Source organism: Vombatus ursinus, unplaced genomic scaffold (assembly GCF_900497805.2).
Source record: "Vombatus ursinus unplaced genomic scaffold, bare-nosed wombat genome assembly UNPS02014786.1, whole genome shotgun sequence".
Lineage (NCBI taxonomy): Eukaryota > Metazoa > Chordata > Mammalia > Diprotodontia > Vombatidae > Vombatus > Vombatus ursinus.
Genome location: NW_020954564.1, coordinates 7,059,026 through 7,081,576, shown reverse-complemented (window position 1 = coordinate 7,081,576; position 22,551 = coordinate 7,059,026).

Genomic DNA, 22,551 nt, shown 5'->3' with positions numbered 1-22,551 from the left:
ATTGATTACCAAATGCTTGTTGATTGATAAACTTGTAGATTCTAGTTCCAAGTTATTTCCCTCTCTAGACCTCAGTTTCCACATCAGTAAAATTAAGGACTTGAGATGATACCTAAAGTCCCTTCCAGTTCAAGCAATGCTTTATGATTAATACTCTAAGTTTTCTAATATATTTAAATGGCAACCTTTAGGGTTTCTTCTAGCTTGAATTTTCTACGTTATAAGGTTCTTTTCTAGCTCTAACATCCCATGACTTTATACTTGTATTTCTTACATTCTTTCTAGCCTCAAAATTCTAAATTCTAGGACTCCTTCTAGCTTAGACAGTCTAAATAGAGTTATTTTATATTCTACACTCTGAAGTCCTCCTTAACTATAAAATTCATGTTCTAATGTATCTTTCAAGTTTAAAACTATAGTAGTCTATAAATCATGGGTCTTTCCATATTTCTAATACTGTACTCAAGATAATTATTGTACTAAAAACACTGATATCTCCCTTTCTATCTGACTTCTCCAACTCTTTTCCCTTGTTCTTTTCACCAAGGATGTTTTTAGTTAAAACCTTTATTTCTTTTTTGACCATAAAAGGCCATTGAACAGATGCATTCAAGGAAGAGTCTACATTGTCTCTTGGTCCCTATTCTTGGATCTTTGAAAAATAATCAATAAACATTCACTAAGTTCCTACCATGTGCCTAGCCCTGTGTTAGGTGCTAGAGATGTGAATCCAAAGAATAGAACAATCCATATTTGCAAGGAACTTACATTCTCAAACAGAAAGAGTAGGGGTATGTTATATGTATACGTATATGTGAACACACATACATACATACATATATGCATACATAATATTACATCAATAAATGCAAATAAATATAAAATAGTTAAATACAAAGTAGTTAGAAAAGGATTTGGGGAGATCAGGAAAAGTTTCATTTAGAAGACAGCGTTTAAACTGCATCAAAAAAGAAGAAAGTAACTTTATCAGACGTAGGCCATAACTCACTACATAAGTGTAACAAATTGTAACAAATGGGTCTTATGGGACCAGTCGTTGGAGCATATACAGATATTCTGGCACATGATTCCAGTCCAAGTTACCACACGGAAACTTTGGGGTAGGGGAGGGGGGGGTGTGTAGAATCCTGTTTCAGACTGAGTATGATTAAGAAGTGTATACTGTGTGATGACTGAAAACCTTCTAATTGGATGTGGAGGTGCAAGAACCTTTTACTTAGGGGTTACTGAGACAAAACTGAGTCAGTATACAAAAGAATGAACCACCTTTTCATTCATCTTTTTCCATTTTGGATGTGAGTGAGGCAGAACTAACTAGAACAGCCTTCCTGAGAGCTGTGTGTGGGCAGTTGGCTGCCCTGCCTCTCACCAGCTCTAGCAGCTAAGAGCATATGATTATCTCTGTATCTTTGTGTTTATCCTTTCCTGATTTTCGGCTAACAAGTATTCTAAGATAGAAGTACCCAGGTTATCTAAGTTTAGGAGATCCAGAGGTTCTGTCTAAGGTTCCCTCATCATTCAAAGCTGAATGGTGATGGTGGCAGTACCGATCAGAGAGAATAGCAGTGTCCCATAGATCAATAGTGACTGGTAGACGTACACCAAAGGAAAACTTTATGAGGACTCACAAAGAGAGAAAAAGGCTACCAGAGCCAGGAGAAGTCCTGGTGTCATGTGTGTCCTTTGCAAGTCATCTCAATACCATTGTATTCTGAGCTTGTAGTCACTCACTACAACAATGAGGGCCCCCCCTCCATGTTTATTGGTAATAGATTGTGCCCAAGTTTGGGAGGGGTGGATCTTTTGTACCAATTGTTCTTGCCATAGTTTCTTAGTAAATACCTTTTCTTTTTTTTTCCTTATTTTAATTTTTAGGCAATTGGGGTTAAGTGATTTGCCCAGGGTCACACAGCTAGTAAACGTCAAGTGTTTGGTCTGAGGCCAGATTTGACTCAGGTCCTCCTGACTTCAGGGCCGATGCTCTATCCACTGTGCCACTCAGCTGCCCCAGGAGAAGAACTTCTCAGGTTTACCTCTAAAACTCTGAGAATTAGCTGTTAGCCATTATCTGGGGATCCTAAGCCCACAGTACCAGTGAGAGTTGGAGGGAGTGGCCCTAGAGTAATTATTTAATTCTTTTTCTTCTGGTATGGCCATGGGCACAAACAACTCAGAACCTGAGGAAGGAGCATAGAATAAATAGGTGTGCAGAGGAAGAATACCTAATGCCCCCCCCAAAAAGTCATAAACACCTTTCAGTGATGCTTCCTAATTAAAAATGTATGCCTGTTTTGTGGATTTAAGTTAAAGACATATGGCCTCTGATTGCCTGGCATTTTCCATTCATATGGGAACATTACTATGCTGCATTATTGATGATGAGGAACTTTTTGACATTTTAAACATCTTTGGGTCTTTTTCTTCCTCCCCCCTCCCTTTCTCAGAGATAGACCAGCTTAATTAAGCTCTGGTTAACTATGTTTATAATTCTATCACAGCTGTGGTCCTATAGGCTGTGTGAGTCTGTCATCTGAGGGAAATGAAGCTGGCTAGGATACAAGAAGTCCTTTTTGGGTCCCTGAGAAGCGAAACCAGCTTACTGGAGAGATTCCTTACCTAACTTTCTATTTGTCATTTCTTGCCCTAATATCTCCAAAACCCATAAACTAGCTCAATATTCCTATAACAAATCCCAAGACAGTGTAGTATAATGTAGTAGAAAGAGCACTGGGTGTGGTTTCAGAGGGCCTATGTTTGAATCCAATCTCTTCTATTTATTACTTGGCTGAGGTCTGAACAAGCAACTTTGCTATCTCAGGGCCTTACATCTCTAAAGTAACTCTTCATCTCTGAATTTACTCATCTGATCATTCCAGTAACTCAGAATTTATGGGGACTATTGCCATCATCAATATTTTAAAGAACCAATTCAAATCTTACCTTTTCCATGAAGATTTCTCTGACTGTCCCATCCGGAAGTGAACTCTTAGCCCTGTTGTGAAATCTCAGTTGGCTGTTGATTTTTGACTACTAAATAAATGCCTATTGACTAACTAATGATTGGCTGGGTTTAAGTCCAGGTTTTGTAACTTGCTAAATGAATGACCTTAGTCAACATTTCCTTTCTCTGAGCCTCAGTGTCTTCATCAGGGAAATAATAATAGTAATGGTAGTTAAAGCACAACGAGGTTCTATAGTGGATAGAGTATTGGGCCTGGAATCAGGAAGGCTTATCTTTGTGGGTTCAAATCTGGCCTCGCACACTTACTAGCTCTACGATCCTGGGCAAGTCACTTAACCTTGTATGCCTCAGTTCCTCATCTGCAAAATGAGCTGGAGAAGGAATGGCAAACCACTCCAGTATCTTTGCCAAGAAAACTCCCAATGGGGTCACCAAGAATGACTGAAAACTTGAACAATGACTGAAAAAATGAATGGTAGTTAACATTTATACAATGCTTTAAGGCTTGCAAAACACTACACAAATATTATCTCATTTGGTCCTCACAATAACCCTGTGAGATAAGTGCTATTATTATTCCTATTTTTACAGATCCTGGGATCATAAATTTTGACCTGGAAGGGGCCTTAGATGCCACTGAATGCAACCTCCTCATTTAATAGATGAAGACTCTAGGTCCTGGAGAGGTGAAGTCATTTGCTCAGGGTCACAGAGTTGCTAAATATCAAAGGCATAATTTGAACCCAGTTCTTCTCGACTTCAAGTCTAGGGCCCTCTGGGGAGGATTAAATGAAAAAATAAAACTTAAGATCATTAGATTTTGAGCTGGAAGGATCTGTAGAGAATATGTTTTCTAATTTTTTTTAAATTTTATATGAGGAAACTGAAGCCCAGAGAAAGGAAATAGGTTAACCAATAATATACAGGTAAGTGGAAGAGATTTCTACTATAATATATATTAAATACTTTGTAACAGTAAAACATCATATAGATATAAACTAGCAGTTAGTATAGAGATTATATAAAATTATCCTTATTTCATAAATCATAGGATCATAGATTTCTAGCTATAAGGTTCCTTAGAATCCATATGGTTCAATCCTCTCATTTTACAAATGATCAACTAAAGCCCAGGGAGGGTATGAGTGACTCAAGTTTATGCAACTAGTAAGTGACCATGGTGGGATTTGAACCCAAGTCTTCTGAATCAAAATCAAGCATACTTTCCACTGTGCCATGTCACTCTTAGCGAGAACACTGAGGCTCAGGGACTTGAAATGTTTTGCTCAAGTTTTACATACGCGCATATTGACAGATGTGAATAAACCAATAACAAGAAGGTATAATCTCCATGGCTACCTTGCAACATGACATTTTGTGGACAAGGAAATTACAAACATTACAAGTTTACACTTTAGACATTCTTAAATATGTCAAAAGGAGTAGGTGCCGTGTAGGAAAGAGAACATTTTATTTACCCTGAGAAGACCTGAGTTCAAATCCAGACTCTGCCTCTTACTACTTGTGTGACCTTGGACAAGTCATGTCACCTCTCTTGGCTTTGGTTGCCTCATCTGTAAAATGAAGGTCTGGGATGAGATAAACATATAGTTCTCTTCCAACTCTATATCCTATCAAGCTTTTTCCTTACAGCTTCATGTTCATTCCCATCCCCATCCCGCCCCAAACACAGCAGCAATTTCTATGGCAGGGATCATGGGCACAATTCTTTTTGATCTCCTTGGTTTTGTTTCCCCTTCTTTTAGAATGTTCCCAGCATGAGAATTCAGGAGAGAAGATTTCAAAAGAGAGAAAAGTACAATCATTACAGCTGAGAAACTGCTCTTGAAACTTATTAGCTCATGACTCATATATCTGAAAGGAGCTAATACCTTAATTTCATATTTCTCTGCTCAAATGGAGACCAAGGCGTAAACTGAAATGAAACTTTACACTAATGGCTTCTTAATTATACCCATCTAAAAGCAATTACCTGAGTTATAACAGATACAAAGTTAAGGTTGATGGGACCAGTAGATGAGAACTGAAATGTAAGGTCATCTGAGAAAAGATCAGCAGAGAAAGTGGTTTTAGAAGAGATGGGGGGGTGGGGAAGTGGGTCAGGATTGATAAACCCCAAATACACATTTTACTGAGATTCTAAAAGGAAGACTTTTTTTTTGTCAATGGGAGGAGGAAGAAGTGAAAGAGCCCCTTTTTTTTTTAAACTAGCTCGAGAAGGAGCTGGATGTGAAACCTTGATAGCAATCCATTGTTATTTAATGACCTAGGTCAGCAGTTTGTAACAAAAATCCATTGCCTAGTGGGATCCTTTCATTCAAATAAACTAAAAATGAATCTGTCAAACTCAATACTTGACAAAATTAATCAGATTAATAATGGAGAGTTACCAGATGCTTCAATAGATCCATAATCTCTAGTGACTGAATTAAGAGCATTTATTACATGTTAAATATGTGTCAAATAGTGTGCTAAGTCCTGGCCTTACCAGTGGAAAAGTGAGGTTCCCTCAGGGGGGTTACCTTCTAATAAGGAGATAGGGCATTTATTTGGGACAGTGGTCATGGAAGAGTATTTTGTTAGTACAAGGATGGTGACATTTACCTGTCTTTGTATTCTTAGCTTTTAGCCCAGAAGCTGGCATGTATCAGGCGCTTAATAAATGTTTGTGGACAATGATGATAGTAATGAATGGAGTTGTAGAGTTAATTGATGCGTCCTTTACAGAAGCAATGGTAGCATTGTTTTAATTAAGGTTCCTAGAACCTTAAAGTTCCTAGAAAAAAGTGGGAGAAGTGCATGGGGTGGAAGTGGGGAGGGTATGTGTGATAACAAGAAGATGATTGAAGGTGTATGGCTGGATTGGATGTGAGCTAAGACTGACCAGTAGATGACTAGATACAGTAGATTATTTGACTTTGTGTTTGCTCAATAACTAATTAGGAGAACAGAAGTGGATAATTCATCTATTTATATTTTTTCATGTATATCTCTAGATAAAATTGCAAACTCCTTAGGATGGCATTCAAAGTCTTCCATAATCAGGTTCTGATCTACCTTATTTTACATTACGCCTTTGTATTCATTCTAGCCATATTGAACTACTAGTTGTTTCCTGAATATAGGATATTTTCTTTAAAGATAGAAGGGACCTTGGAGACCCCCCTCCTTTTTTAGATGATGAAGTTGAGGCCCAAAGAGGTTCAGTAGCAAATCCAAGGCAAAAACTAGTCCAGTTACTTCAAATCCATTGCTCTTTCCCCTTCCACCTCTCTCTATTGCTATATCCTGCTTTCCATGCATTTATGGAGGCCAGGATCCATCACTGGCATACATTCCTTTTTCATCTCTGCCTTTGAGAATACTCTTTTTCTTTTCTTTCTTTTTAAATTAATTTCTTTTGATTTATCGACAGTCACTTCCATATGCTTTTGAGTTTTAAATTTTTCTCTCCCTTCCTCCCCACCACCCTCCCAAAGATGGCACACAATCTGACATAGGCTATACATATACATTCCTATTAAACATATTTTCACATTAGTGATGTTGTAAGTAAAAATTAGAACCAATAGGAGGAACCACCGAAAAGAGGAAACAAAACTCAACAGAAGAGAAAAAAATAGCAAATAGTATGCTTCTATCTGCATTCAAATTCCATAGTTCTTTCTTTGGATGTGATTAGCATTTTCCATCACAAGGCCTTTGGAGATATCTTAGATCCTTGTATTGCTGGGAAGGGTTAAGTTTATCAATATTAGTCATCAAAGAACGTATCTGTTATTGTGTACAATGTTTTCTTGGTCCTACTCACTTCACTCAGCATCAGACCATACAAGTCTTTCCAAGTTTTTTCTGAAGTCAGCCTGCTCATCATTGATAATAGTACAATAGTATTCCATTACATTCATATACCACAACTTGCTCAGCCATTCCCCAATTGATGGGCATCCTCTCAATTTCCAACTCTTTGCACAAAAAGAGCTGCTATGAATATTTTTGTACATGTGGTTCCTTTTCCTATTTGCATGATCTCTTTGGGATATAGCCCTAGAAGTGCTATTGCTGGGTCAAAGGGCATGTACATTTCTATAGCTCTTTGGGAATAGTTCCAAATTGCTCTCCAAAATGGTCGGATCATTTCAAAACTCCACCAACAATGCATTAGTGTTCCAATTTTCCCACATCTTCTCCAACATTTATCGTTTTCCTGTTTTGTCATGTTGGCCAATCTGATAGGTATAACGTGGTACTCAGAGGTGTTTTGATTTGAATTGCTCTAATCAATAGTGATTTAGAGCATTTTTTCATGTGAGTATAGATGGCTTTAATTTCTTCATCTGAGAACTGCCTGTTCATGTCTTTGACCATTTATCAATTGGGGAATGACTTGTATTCTTATATATTTGACTTAATTCTCTATATATTTTAAAAATGAGACCCTTATCAGAGACACTGGTTATAAAAATTCTTTCCCAATTTGCTACCTTCCTTCTAATCTTAGTTTCACTGGCTTTGTTTGTGTAAAAACTTTTCAATTTGATGTAATCAAAGTTATCCATTTTGTATTTCGTAATGTTGTCTGTCTCCTGTTTGGTCATGAATTCTTCTACTCGCCATAGATCTGACAGGTAAACTATTCCTTGCTCTCCCAGTTTGCTTATAGTATCAACTTTTATATCTATATCATGAACCCATTTTGACTTTATTTTGGTATACGGTGTGAGATTTTGGTCTATGTCTAGTTTCTGCCCTACTCTTTTCCAGTTTTCCCAGCAGTTTTTTTTTTGTTTTGTTCAAAGAGTGGGTTCTTATCCCATAAGCTGGTAGTCTTTGGGTTTATCAAATAATATATTACTATAGTTATTGACTGTTGTGTCTTGCACATTTAACCTTTTCCACTGATCCACCACTCTATTTCTTAGCCAGTATCAAGCAGTTTTGATGATTGCTGCTTTGTAATACAATTTAAGATCTGGAATGGTTAGGCCACCTTCCCCTGCATTTCTTTTCATTAGTTCTCTTGATATTCTGGACCTTTTGTTCCTCCAAATGAATCTTGTTATTATTTTTTCTAACTCTATAAAATAATTTTTTAGTAGTTTGATTGGTATGGCACTGAATACGTAAATTGGCTTATGTAGAATTGTCATTTTTATTATATCAGCTTGGCCTACCCATGAACAACTGATGTTTTTCCAACTATTTAGATCTGAATTTATTTGCATGAAAAGTGTTTTGTAATTGTGTTCATAGAGTTCCTGGGTTTGTTTCGGGAGGTAGACTCCTAAATATTTTATAATGTCTACAGTAAGTTTAAATGAAATTTCTCTTTCTATCCCTTGCTATTGAGCTTTGTTGGTAATATATAGAAATGCCGATGATTTATACGGATTGATTTTGTAACCTGCAACTTTGCTAAAGTTGTTTATTATTTCAAGTAGTATTTTACTTAATTCTCTAGGATTCATCTGCAAGGAGTGATAGCTTTGTTTCTTCTTTGCCTATTCTAATTCCTTCAATTTCTTTTTCTTCTCTTATTGCTAAAGCTAATGTTTCTAGCATGATATTGAACAATAGTGGTGATAATGGACTTCCTTGTTTCACCCCCTGATCTTATTGGAAATGCTTCTAGCTTGTCCCCAATACATATAATGCTTACTGAAGGTTTTAGGTAGATTCTATTTATTATTTTAAGGAAGACTCCATTTAGTGTTTTTAATAGGAATGGGTGTTGTATTTTGTCAAAAGCTTTTTCTGCATATATTGAGATGATCATGTGGTTTCTGTTAGTTTTGGTGTTGATATGATCAATTATGCTGATAGTTTTCCTAATATTGAACCAGCCCTGCATTCCTGGTATAAATCTTACCTGGTCATAGTGTATTATTCTTGTGATAAGTTGCTGTAATATATTTGCTAATATTTTGTTTAAAATTTTTGCATCTATATTCATTAGAGAAATTGGTCTATAATTTTCTTTCTCTGTTTTGACTCTTCCTGGTTTAGGTATCAGTACTATATTTGCATCATAAAAAGAATTCGATAAGATTTCTTCTTCACCTATTTTCCCAAATAGTCTATATAGTATTGGAATTAATTGTTCTTTAAATGTTTGATAGAATTCACATGTAAATCCATCTGGCCCTAGAGATTTTGTTCCTAGGGATTTCATGGATGGCTTGTTCCATTTCTTTTTCTGAGATGGCATTATTTAAGTATTTTACCTCCCATTCTGTTAATCTGGGCAATTTATATTTTTGTAAATATGTATCCATTTCACTAAGATTTTCAAATTTTTGGCATACATTTGGGCAAAGTACTTCCTAATTATTGTTTTAATTTCCTCTTTTTGGTGGTAGATTTACCTTTTTCATTCTTGATAGTAGCAATTTGGTTTTCTTCTTTCTTTTTTTTAATTAAATTAACCAAAGGTTTATCTATTTTGTTTTTTTTTCATAAAACCAGCTTTTAGTTTTATTTATTAGTTCAATAGTTTTCTTAATTTCAATTTTATTAATTTTCCTTTGGTTTTCAATATTTCTAACATGGTGTTTAATTGAGGATTTTTAATTTGTTCTTTTTCTAGTTTTTTCAGTTGTATGCCCAATTCATTGATCTCCTCTTTTTCTATTTTATTTATGTAAGCATTTAGAGATATGAAACTTCCCCTAAGAACTGCTTTCTCTGCCTCTCATAAGTTTTGGCATGTTGTCTCATTATTGTATTCTCTTGAATGAAATTGTTGATTGTTTCTATGATTTGTTGCTTGACCCATTCATTTTTTAGGATTAGATTATTTAGTTTTCAATTATTTTTTAGTCTATCTTTCCATGGCCCTTTATTACATGTAATTTTTATTGCATCATGATCTGAAAAGGAAGCATTCAATATTTCTGCCTTTCTGCATTGGATTAGGAGATTTTTATGCCCTAGTACATGGTCAATTTTTCTGTATGTGCCATGTACCACTGAGAAAAAGGTATATTCCTTTCTATCCCCATTCAGTTTTTTTCCAGAGGTCTACCATACTTAAATTTTCTAATGTTCTATTCACCTCCTTAATTTCCTTCTTGTTTATTTTGTGGTTAGATTTATCTAGTTCAGAGAGGGGGAGGTTGAGGTCCCCCACTAGTACAGTTTTGCTGTCTATTTCTTTCTGTAACTCCCTGAACTTCTCCTCTAAGAATTTGGATGCTATACCATTTGGTGCATATATGTTTAGTAATGATATTACTTCATTGTCCATGGTGCCTTTTAGCAGGATGTAGTTTCCTTCCTTATCTCTTTTGACAAGATCTATTTTTGCTTTTGCTTTGTCTGAGATCAGGATTGCTACCCCTGCTTTTTTTACTTCAGCTGAAGCATAACATATTTTGCTCCAGCCTTTTACCTTTACCCTGTGTGTGTCACTCTTTTTCAAATGTGTTTCCTGTAAACAACATATTGTAGGATTATGATTTTTAATCCACTCTGCTATACACTTCCCTTTTATGGGAAAGTTCATCCCATTCACATTCACAGTTATGATTACTATCTGTTTCTTTTGCTCCATCCTTCCCCCCACCTCTGTTTATGCTTTTCTTTCTCCTTTCTCCTTTTCCCTCCTCACTTGTGTTTTGCCTTTGACCACCACCTCCCTCAGTCCCTCCTCCCTTCTATTATCCCTTTCCCTTTTCTTCCCCTTTACCCTTCCTGCTTCTTCCCTCCCTTCTATCCCCCCTCTCTTTCCTTTCCCCTTTTCCCTCCTACTGCCCATAGGGCAAGTTAGATTTCTATACCTAACTGACTATGTTATTCCCTTCTTGAGCCAAATCTGATGAGAGTAAGGTTCAAACAATGCTTATCCCCCTCCCTTCTTTACCTCTGCTCCAATAGGTTTTCATGTCTTTTCCTGTAATGGAATTTACCCTTGTCTGCCTCCTCCTTTCTCAGTACATTTTCTTAGATCAGACTAATTCACTTACTTGGATCCATTTAACCCATTTGATTAGATTTTTTTTCATCATTACATCAAAGTCAACTTATATCCACCCCCTTTATGTATACTCCTTTAACACAGCATAATAACAATATAGTTCTCAAGAGTTGCAAGTGTCATCTTCCTTTGCAGGGATATAAACATTTTGCCCTTATTAACAACATATTGTATCTTTCTGTCCCATTTACCTTTTTATGTCTCTCTTGAGTCTTGTACTTGAAGATCAAATTTTGTGTTGAGCTCTGTTCTTTTTATCAGGAAGGTTTGGAAGTCCCCTATTTCATTGAATAGCCATGTCCTCCCCTGAAAGATCATGCTCATTTTCACTGGGTAGTTGATCCTTGATTGTAATCCAAGCTCCTTTGCCTTATGGAAATATCATTTTCCATGCCCTACGGTATTTTAATGTAGAGGCTGCAAGATCCTCTGTAATCCTGATTGTGGGACCATGATATTTAAATTGTTTCTTTCAGGCTGCTTGCAGTATTTTCTCTTTGACCTGGTAATTTCAGAATTTGGCTACTATATTCCATGGTGTTTTCAATTTGGGATCTCTTTCAAGAGGTGGTTGGTGGATTCTTTCTATGGTTATTTTACCTTCTGGTTCTAGGACTTCAGGGCAGTTTTCCTTTATGATTTCCTGAAAGATACTGTCCAGGCTCTTTTTATTTTCATCGTGATTTTCAGGTAGACCAGTAATTTTTAAATTGTCTCTCCTGGATCAATTTTCCAGGTCAGTTGTTTTACCAATGAGGTATTTTACATTTTCATCTTTTTTTTTTCATTTTTTTTGTTTCTGTTTGACTGATTCTTGCTCCCTCATAGTATCATTAGCTTCCATTTGCCCAATTCTAATTTTAAACAAATTGTTTTCTTCTATTAGATTTTGTACCCCCTCTCCAATTGGTAAATTGTATTTTTAAGGGATTTGTTTTTTTCAGTGTACTTTTTTTCCAGTTGGCCAATTGTATTTTTTAAGGACTCTTCTACCTCTCTCATTTGACTTTTAAAATCTTTCTTGAGCTCTTCTAAGAAGGCTTTTTGGGCTTCAGACCAGTTCGTATTCCCTTTTGAGGTTGTAGATGTGGGTTTGTTGACAATGTTGTCCTCTTCAGAATTTTTGCCTTGATCTTCACTCCTCTCATAATATGAATCTATGGTACATTTCTTGTTACTCACTGAGGCACTCAGAGGCCCAGGTGTTGGTGTTTGCCTGCTCCACCACCACGGTTTCAGGATCTCCTCCTGATGTGCTAAAGTGGTACTCTTTGGTAGCTGGCTGGGATGCCTCCCGTTCTGTACTGCTCCCCTTCCTCCAGGGCAAGAGGGGCCTTTCCTGTTAATCCCTAAAGCTACCTGGGCTACTGCACTTCTGCTTCCCTTCTTTCTTCTGGTTCAGCTGTTCCAGGGTTTTTCCTAGGGCAACATTTTCTAGGCTTTCAGAGATTGATAGGGGAGGGTGAGAGCAACTACCTTTTCACTCCACCATCTTGACTCTGGGAGTCCCTTTTTTTTTTAAGCCTCAGTTCAAGGACTACTTAAACCTCAGAGCTTTTGCTGGTTTTTGCCACCTTCTTCCCTGTCCCTACCTTCCCTTCCAATGAAAGTGTTTTCTTACTCTTCAAATCTTCTTGAAACACTCTGTCTTTGTCTCTTTTCAGTTTCCATAACTATATAGTAGTATGCCTGACACATGGAGGGATGGGGGAAGGAGGAACACTTAATTAATACTTACTGTCTCAGCTTAAAAAAAATCAATCCTCAGTCCCTAGCACAATAACTTGAACATAGGAGGCATGCAATACATGCTTTATGAATGAATGAATAAACTCATTGAGAGCAAATATTGTTACATTCTTTGTCTCAGTATTCCCAGCATCTAGCACAATGTTTGTCATGTAGGAGATATCTATTAAATGCTTGTATATTGATCAATTGATCGATTGACCTAATGTCTTGGAGGTCTTTTTCAGGTTTAAAGTATAGCAAAAATCCTTTTTCTGATATCTCATCCTTTTCCAAAAGAGACTGAGTTCCTAAAGTCTATGAATGTACAGTGAGAATAATCAAGGAAATTCTTCTGCCCCATTACCTCTACCCAGAGAAAAGTCCATGGAGGATGGCACATATGCTTTCCTTGAAGTTGGGTTCCTTCTGACAAATGTTCTAGCCCTTTCTGGTGAGCTTCCCCAGAAGATTCTTGATTGGGTTCTGTTTGACACCTTTCCTATATCCCTCCATGGGGGGGGGGGTATTGAGGGAAATGTCAAAGCTGCTATCAGAAGGATTAGTCACTTTGTCAGGATGAGTTGCATACCCAGAGACTCCACCCTCTACTGCTTTCCTCCTTGTTCTCTAAAAGGTTTGGTACCCATGGAAAATTCTCTGTGAGACTTTAAGTGAAGGGAAGAAAAGAGACACCTTTCTCCTCCTGCCCCTCCAGAAATCTTGATTCCTCAGACATGACAGCTGAAGTATGGCTTCATCCAGGTAAGCCTGATTAGGACTCTCAAGGTCCTGGCTGCCTCTTCTGTTTTATATAACCTCTCTGTGCCTCAGTTCTCTAATCTATAAAATGAGACAATCTCTAAGGTCATTTCCAGCCCTAAATCTTGTGATCTTGAGTATCCCTATTATCAATTCAGCCAAGCATAGAGTAGTTTCCTTTGTTTCCTCATTGATGGTAGTTAAATGCACTTCATACCACTTTGGACTTCCTGTGCCCTCAAGGCATCCAATTTGTTTCTTTGTTGTGTCCACTTTCTTAGAATGTCCACTAGATTCTGTGCTTCTTGAAGTTAGGACCATGTGTGTGTGTGGGGGTGGGGTGGGGGTGGGTGTGGGTGTGTATATACATATGCACATATACCTAGGTATATATGTGTGTGTATTTTTTTAACATATGTATCTTCTAACTGTAGCACAAGTTCTTTATAGTTTTATACACACACACACACACACATATATATATATATATATACAGTTTCAGTTATAGTTACATAGTCATGTAGTTACATAAAAGTACATATAGTAGTTAAATATCCTATAACTGAATCCTCAGGTACTGATTCAGGATTTATACAGACTCCTGTACCAGACGTCAACCACTCAGTCATCTGAACAGGGCTATACTTGCCCAGTGTCTTGAATTATAGGAAGCAGATCTAGGAAGGATATTCGAGTATTAATCAAATACCTCACTATACAGATGAGGAAAAGGTGGCCATGATAAGGGAAGTGACTTAACTAAGGCCACATAAGTAATAAATGGCAGGGTTAAGATTCAAACACAGGTCTTTAATCTCCAAATAAAGTATTTCCCTGTCCTTCACGAATCCCTCTCCACCAATAGTATGATGCCCTCATAGACCCCACCACGACCCAAAAATAACAACAAAAAGAACAAAAATAAACAAAAAAAGTTAGTGCTTTAAGTTTTACAAAACACTTCTTCTATAAAAACCATGTGAGCAAGCACAGCATGTTAGAGCTACACTCACATTCATGCTCTGACACTCTGCATCTGCATCAGCTGGTGACCTTTTAACCCTGTCCTCTTTTTCCATACAGAAACTACTGTGTCATTCAGATATACTACTTTGGGCCAGGTCTTTTAATCACTGCAGCTTGATGAGGAGTACAATAGGACACAGTGTGCATTCTGTGACTGCCTCAGTAGTCAGCGGATGTCTGTACCCCAATCCTCACTCACCCCATGCTCCCTGAATCAAGGAATCTCTAAGCCAAACATTCTTACTTTTCTTTGTGTGTATTAGTATAGTGAAGTCTATGGCTCCCTTTTCTCAAAATAGTGTTTTTAAAGCCATGTAATAAAATACAAAATATATTGAAATCTAGTTATGAAAATATAAAAACAAAACAAAACAAATAATAAAAAAAACAAGGTTAGGAAGCCCTGCTTTATAGCCTCAAGGATAAATATTAAGTACGGACAGTTGTGGAATATCTCTGTTTGTTGTTGTCTCATGAATGACTTTTTGTGACCCTATTGGGAGTTTTCTTGGCAAAGATAGTGGAGTGGTTTTCCATATCTTTCTCCAGCTCATTTTACAGATGAGGAAACTGGGGCAAACAGGGTTAAAGTGACTTGCCCAGTGTCACATAGCTAGAAAATGTCTAGAGGCCGGATTTAAACTCATCAAGAGGAGTGTTCCTGACTTCAGACCTGGCACTCTTAGCCACTGCACCACCTAGCTGCCACTTCAAAGTCACTATACCTTTAGTCTTTTCTCCTCTTCTTCACCACATTTTCCTTCAGGATCATGGGGAAGAATGCACTACAAGCAGTTCAGAGGAGGAATTGGCAATCCTTCCAGTGGAAGGATGGCATAGTAACAAGGGTAGGTAAGCTGTGGCCTCAAGGCCACGTGGCCCTTTAGGTCCTCAAGTGTGGCCCTTGGAATCCAAACTTCACAGAACAAATTCCCTTAATAAAAGGATTTGTTCTATAAAGCTTCAATTCAGTCAAAATGCCACACCCAAGGACCGAGAAGGCCACATGTTCTCCACCGTTGGCACAATTGGATAAAGTCAGCTTGAAACCAGGATCACTTGGCTTCCAGTGCTACCATTATATTTCTTAGTGCTCTAAGTCAATGGTGTCAAACTCAAAAAACAACAGATCTCTGTGAGCTACACATTGACTTAGAAAACAACAAATTAAATTATCTGTATTGTATTGTACTTTCATTTGTTCTGTTAAACATTTCCCAATTACCTTTTAATCTGATTCCACAAGTTTGATAACTCTGCTCTAGACAACCATCTAAGGTGCAAAGATGGTGGGTGACCTTCAACTACAGAGGGAATTTCCTCACTTGAAACTTGGAAGCTCCCCATATCAACGAAATTACAATCTAAGTTCCTGTTCTATTAGCACTCCTTATCTGCTGTCAGTGGACTTTATAAAATTCATATAGAATCTCATTCTGTTTGAAAAATTTCCCCATATTTACCGCTTTCTGAGATACTCTCATCCCCTCACTGTCTCATATAACTGATTATTTGATTTTTTTTTTTTTTTTTTTTTGTGCGAGGCAATCGGGTTTAAGTGACTTGCCCAGACACTTATGTGTCTGAGGCCGGATTTGAACTCAGGTCCTCCAGACTCCAGGGCTGGAGCTCTATCTACTGCACCACCTAGCTGCCCTTATTTCCTTTTCTAAACCTATTATTCTTCCTACTTCTTCCTATGCATACACACACATATATACATGCATATATGTATATGAATATGTATATGTATATATACATATATGAAAATATGTATATATTCACAATGATCTACATGTATGTATTTATGAATTATATATGTACCACCATGTCAATATTTTATGTAAATTATAAAACACAAAATGTAATTAAAATACTGGATGAGGATAAAAACAATATTTAAAAAATAATTTTAGAATTTATTTAATCATACTATCAAAAAATAAATAAACTCACTGGCTCAGACAATTTATTGTGACATGTGCTGCTGGTATAGTAGAGGTAATGGGAAGAGACCAGGCAGGGAATACATGACTACCTGAGAAGGGGTGCATATGGCTGGCTGTCCCTCCCACCCCCCAAGAGACACATTCAGAAGAAGAAGCAGCAAAGGTAGGCAGGTAGGCAGTGGCCTTAAGTACTTTGAACAGTGGGGTTCTCCTCTCATTCTAATATTTTCTTTCTATATGCCAGGTACCCCCATGTACCTCTTGGGAGTTCCCACATTCCACTTTAATGGTCATTAGTCAGAGAAACCAACTCTATCTCTCCTTTTTTTTGGGGGGGGGGGTTTCTTTTTCACTTTTCCCTATTTACAAGACAGACAATGTAGCACTCAGCAGGGCAGACTTCCTTTTTGGGGATGGGGAGTGAATCTGAACATTCAAAGTCCTCTCCCTCCAGGAAATGGAAATGATTGACTTGAAAATAAGCTGCAGTTGCTTATAATGGAGAAACCCAGGCTGGATTTGCCAAGTCCAAGAGATGCCAACTACCAAGACATGAATTGTATGTGTGTGTGTGTGTGTGTGTGTGTGTGTGTGTGTGTGTGTGAGAAAAGGTAGGACTACATGTGTCCATTTTGTCCAAGGACATAGTTCACAGATAACATTCAGCTAACACACCTACTGTGAGTACCTGTATAGACTGGTTGAATTGCCTGTGTTGTCTGGTCTGAACTCTAATAATAATCATAGCTAGCACTTACATTGAGCTTTGAGTTTTGCAGAGCTCTTTACATGTTATCATGCCTGGGACAATTAACTCTCTTGTCTTACGTAGTTTCCATTTGTGATTTCTTGAAATATAGCTCTAAAAACCATGCTTTGATAAAGGCCATTATAATTCAAATGGAACTACTTGACTATGCCTTTAAACCCAAATCACACAGGCTCTCAATAATTGGCCAATAGTAGGCCCCCATCCAAGCCTTATTTGTTCATTGTTTGGGTTTTGATGGCTCAGAGTGAGTGTAAATAGCAATTGTTTCTGTTCTGGCCCACAATTCCCCTCCTAGACTGATTCTTTTGTGAAGGCAAACTAGACCATCTTTTGCCTCAATTTTTACCTAGCCATTTAACTACTGAATGGGTGTTGCCTCAGACAAAAAGAGATCTGGGAAAAACCTTAGCTTAAAAAGGCCAAGGTCTCCAACTGCATCCAGGGCCTTGTCAGATATCTTGACCTAAGTCTTGCCACTGGACTCTGATGACTCTGGAGGAGTGAGTCTGATGATTCTACACAGCTCTGCCTCGCTTAAATGCAATTCACTTGCAAGACAAGACATCACCCTTATGATTCCATTGGTCCTTTTTGAGAACTGAGGATGAACAACAACAATCTGATCCTCACAACAACCCTGTGGAGTAAGTGCTATTACTATCCTCACATTACAGATGGGGAAACTGAGGCCCATAGAGATTAATTGACTTGTCAGGGTCACACAGATAATAAGTATCTGAGGCAGAATTTGAACTCAGTTCTTTCTGAATCTGAATCCCGACCAACACTAGCTTTGGGGTTTGCCTTGTAACCCTAATTTCAAGACATTTATGATTCAGGAATTCAGGAAACAGACCTTCCAGGAAGAAAATGGCATTTCCCAATGCATTGTGCTCATTATAGAAAGCAGAGATTCATTCATATCATTCCTGAAGAGCATCCAATAAAGTCACGGAGTCATTCAGAGATCTGCAGGAGACAGGGAAAGAAGACTGCTTTTCCAGCAGCCCCAAAGTACATTCAAAACTCAGGCTGACATTATGAGCATGGGAGGGACTGTTTAGGTTTCCACTAGATTGACCATCTAAGTGCCGCTATGGTAGTAACCCCAAATTTGGCTTCCTTCTGGGAGGATCTGATGGTTCATTTGAGTTCTTTATGTGTGTCTGTTTAGGGGCTCTTATGAGTCCATCTTTTATATTTTCTGTGGTGTGAAATAAAAGTCACCTTACCCATCCGTGTGCATTGCTACTTTGAGTGTTTGAATGGAAACTGAGATATTACTCATCTTTGGGGAGAATCATATATAAGCCAAATTATGTGTATGTAAAGCTCTTCCTAGAGTAACTGCAGGTGAGGGCAACAGAGTGAAGAGGTAATGAGGCTTTTAGGTTTTATTCTCCAGGATCTAACTTAGTACATGTGAGTTCAGAGGCTTGAGGTAGGGGGAATGGTAGGAATAAAACGCTTAGAATACTGTGCTCACAATGACTACCACCATGAACAGATGGGCAAGAGTATGGGATAGAAAAATATAAGGACACACAATTAGTAACTTGTGGGGTTTTTTGTTTGTGTGTTTGTTTGTTTGTTTTTTTTTCCATTAGAGCCAGGAGTTTAATTGCCAGCAAACCTTTCAACAGACCATTTGATAGTCAGTGCAAAGTGAGCTGGAGTGATTTGAAAACAACTAGAAGCAGCAACTGGAGGAACTTTTTGCGTGTTTATTTAGGAAGATATTGTCTTCATACCTAGCTTTGCTTTTTTTGAGTGAAGGTAATAGATTTTTTTTCTTTAAACAGTTTATTTTTTAACATGGTGACAGGTATGAAACAGAGAGGGACATTGGAGAACAGGGGAACATTTAAGTCGAAAGACATTACAATGTAAAAGGTATTGAATCTCAATTCAACACAAATAACTCACAGTTTGTCCTGAAAGACTTAACTTGTAGTTTTAAGCTAAAACTTAACATTTTAATCTAAAGCTTAAACCTACACTCAGATGGTAGGAATACTTTCTACCTGCATATTGTTTTTAGTTTTAAAAGTGTTCTCATCACAGTTCGGAGGTAGTGATAGAATCTGGACCTATGATCTCATTGGTATAAGGAATTCCTAGATGAGGAAATTCCCTCTACCAACATAGGATGGTGTCTTCAAATTATAGTATTTGATTGTTTCTTAGAACCCTGAGAAGTTGGGTGACTTTCCCAAGGTCATACAAATAGTATGTAGAAGAGAGACTCAGGTCTTCCTGGTTCCAAGTCTGGCTCTCTATCTACTGTGACATATTACCTCTCTGCGAAGAAGAACATATCAGAACGGGGAGTATATTATTGTTCTTGTTTTAGAGATGAACCTTCAGAGGGAGGAAAAATAAACAGGTTACCCATGGTTACCCAGCTATTAAGTGGTAGATCTGAGATTGAAACCCAGATCTTTGGGTTCCAAGTTCAACAATTTTTATACTATACTATACTATAGCTGTTTCATAGATAGTGAGGTATATTTTCTTAATGGTAGAGGATCTAAAGTTAAACATTCCTGGAGATGAAATCCTACGGAATGTTGAAATCATATGGAATAAATCTTTTCCTTGTACTTCTGGTCTGTTTATGGCAACAGTACCCCATTCTGCATTCTGATTATTATTTGTTATTCCTCTTTGTCTGTCATGCATTACTACTCCAAGCTCTGATGACCTTTTTTTCCTCTATATCCCTATATCACTCAATCACCAGCCATACAATAGCAAACTATTCCTAGCCTCTACCTCCAGTTCTCTCATTGCTGTCTTTCTCAGCCTTACCCTACCCATGTCTTACTCCAATCTTGCTTACTCCTTCCAATATGCCTTCCAGAATTCCTTTTTCATAAATGGTAAATGTCCTTTTATTCTGAGCCACCTTCTCTCATATCCTACCCCAGCTCTCACTTAGACTTAGATCACCACTGGTGAACTGTGTCTCTCAACATTTTCTCCAACATAGCTGTACCTTCTTTCACAGCCCACAACACACAGGTACAAGAGAAGAATCAGCATACTTCTTCCTCCCCACTCTTACTTTTAGACTCTCCTTTTATCTTTATCACTCAGCAATCTAGTCAATATTTTCTACTCTTCAGATCATAGTGACTGTTGTATACTGGCCTTTAGGTCATTCCCTTGTTGAAAGTGGAAGGAATCTTAGAATACATGTCAAAGTTAAATAGGATTTTAGAACCCATCACATTGCCAGACCTAGAGTAAATGAATAGATCTTCAGGACCATAGTCTAACACTTTAATTTTACAGATTAGAAAACTGAGCCTCACAAAGAACTAGCATATACAAGGTCACATTGTAACTTAATGGCAGAATCAGGACTATAACTTTATTTTTATTTATCATTCTCTCCCCCCCCGCCTCCCTCCATCCTTCCCTCCCCTTTCTTCTCCCCCTTCTTCTCTCTGGTTTGTTTTTTTTGCTGTCCTAAAAGCAGTAAAGAGCATGATTGCTGCAGAATTTATTTCTCCTGTGATTATGCTGGAACAATTTATTTTCCTGCTTTAAGCATTCGGCAAAGTAGAGCTTCTAAAAAGATGGATGAGAGAACGTTCTCCTAACTATGCATTTTTCCCCTTAAGTACTAAGACTCACAAGCCACTTATTGAGTGTCCTACATTGCCAATGCAGTATGCAAAGCTCTGCTGACCTGGATACATACATCCAATTACATTAGAGACATCACAGAGTCCAGAGGGGAGAGCACATAACTGGGAGTGAAGAGAACTGTGTTTGGTTCCTATTCTGCCACCAACTCACTGTGACCTTGGACAAGTCACTTTCTCTTACTCTTACCCTCAATTTTCTTATCTGAAGAATGGACTCGTGTGTGTGTGTGTGTGTGTGTGTGTGTGTGTGTGTAAGAGAAAGAGATGGGGAAGTAGAGAGAGAGAGGGAGGGAGGGAGGTAGAGAAAGAGAAAGAAGGAGAGGGAGGGGGAGAGATATTTTATGGAATTAGGAATGACAAGATATGGCAACTAATTGAATATGTGGGATGAGGGAAAATGTCAAGGATAATGACAGGGTGGCAAAGCTCAGTGGAAAAATGGTAGTACCCTTAACAGAAACAGGAAATTTGGGAGATGAGTGAGTTTTGGGGAAAGATGATATAATGATAACGGATTCATGTCTGCTCATCCTGTGCTGCTCAATCTTTCCTACCAAAAAATTAAAAATGTGTGAGTCATGTGTGTGTGTGTGTGTTCGTGTGAGAGAGAGAGACAGAGACAGAGAGACAGACAGAGATGGAGAGAGAGAGTGGCAGAGAGATGTCAAGGAGAGAGAAAAAGAGAAAAGAGAGATACAGAGACAGAAAAAAGGATAGAGACAGAGAGACAGAGAGAGTCAGAGACAGAGATGGAGACAGAAACAGAGACAGAGAGACATGAACAGAGAACAAGTTTTACTTATTGGCCACTACAGCAGACAACCAATTATATCTGAAGGTCACCTATCACAGAAACAAGAGGGGCATGGGGTAGGAGGTGAGGGTATGGAGATGTCTAAAGGTGTGAGAGAAGGACAAAGTGAGGAGCATGGTGAATTTTGCTTCTATCTCTACTGAGCTTGTTTGGGTAGGGCTAGATTTAAGCTATCCTAAAGGACATATGCCCTGAGCAGGCCCCAAATTTGGAAGGGTATGAAGTGGGAAAGTGTTTAAGAGAGTGATATTGTTGTGATGTAGACAAGACCACCATTTGCTATGATAGAGGAAAGAGTGAGATGTGGTCCATCTTCCACTCTCCAAATGATCAAGTCCCCTTACATCTGTTTTTGTGTTTCTTTCTTCAGTAAGCATTTAGTATGTGCCAGGCACGGCCCTCACTCTAGAAACTACTGCTCTAAGTGAAACTTCCCCTTTCAAGCATCCAAATATTTTTTTTTTTCAAAGCATTTGAGTTCCATGGTCCTTGGGGTGGGTGGATGAGGACATACCATTCACACACTCTAGGAGGGAAGGGGTTAACAGTACAAATAAGGCCACTGGTACAATCAATGTAAATAGCATTTTGTAGAAGAGCCATTTATTAGGTAGATTATGGAATCTGTTTGAAGATTCCCCCAGAGGACCCGTTAAAAAGATGGCTCCTGAGCAACTTAACGAGAGGTGATATGAAACACATCAGGCTTTGTGTAGGTGGGAATGTCTGCCGAAAATTAAATCCACGTTGGAAATGTTAATAAATGCATACACATGTTCTTGTTTGTAACATGTTCCTTGTTGTTCTCTCTTACTTCTTGTTGTAACAAGGAGAGGGCCTCTCAGTGGTGTCTCCTGGGGACTGT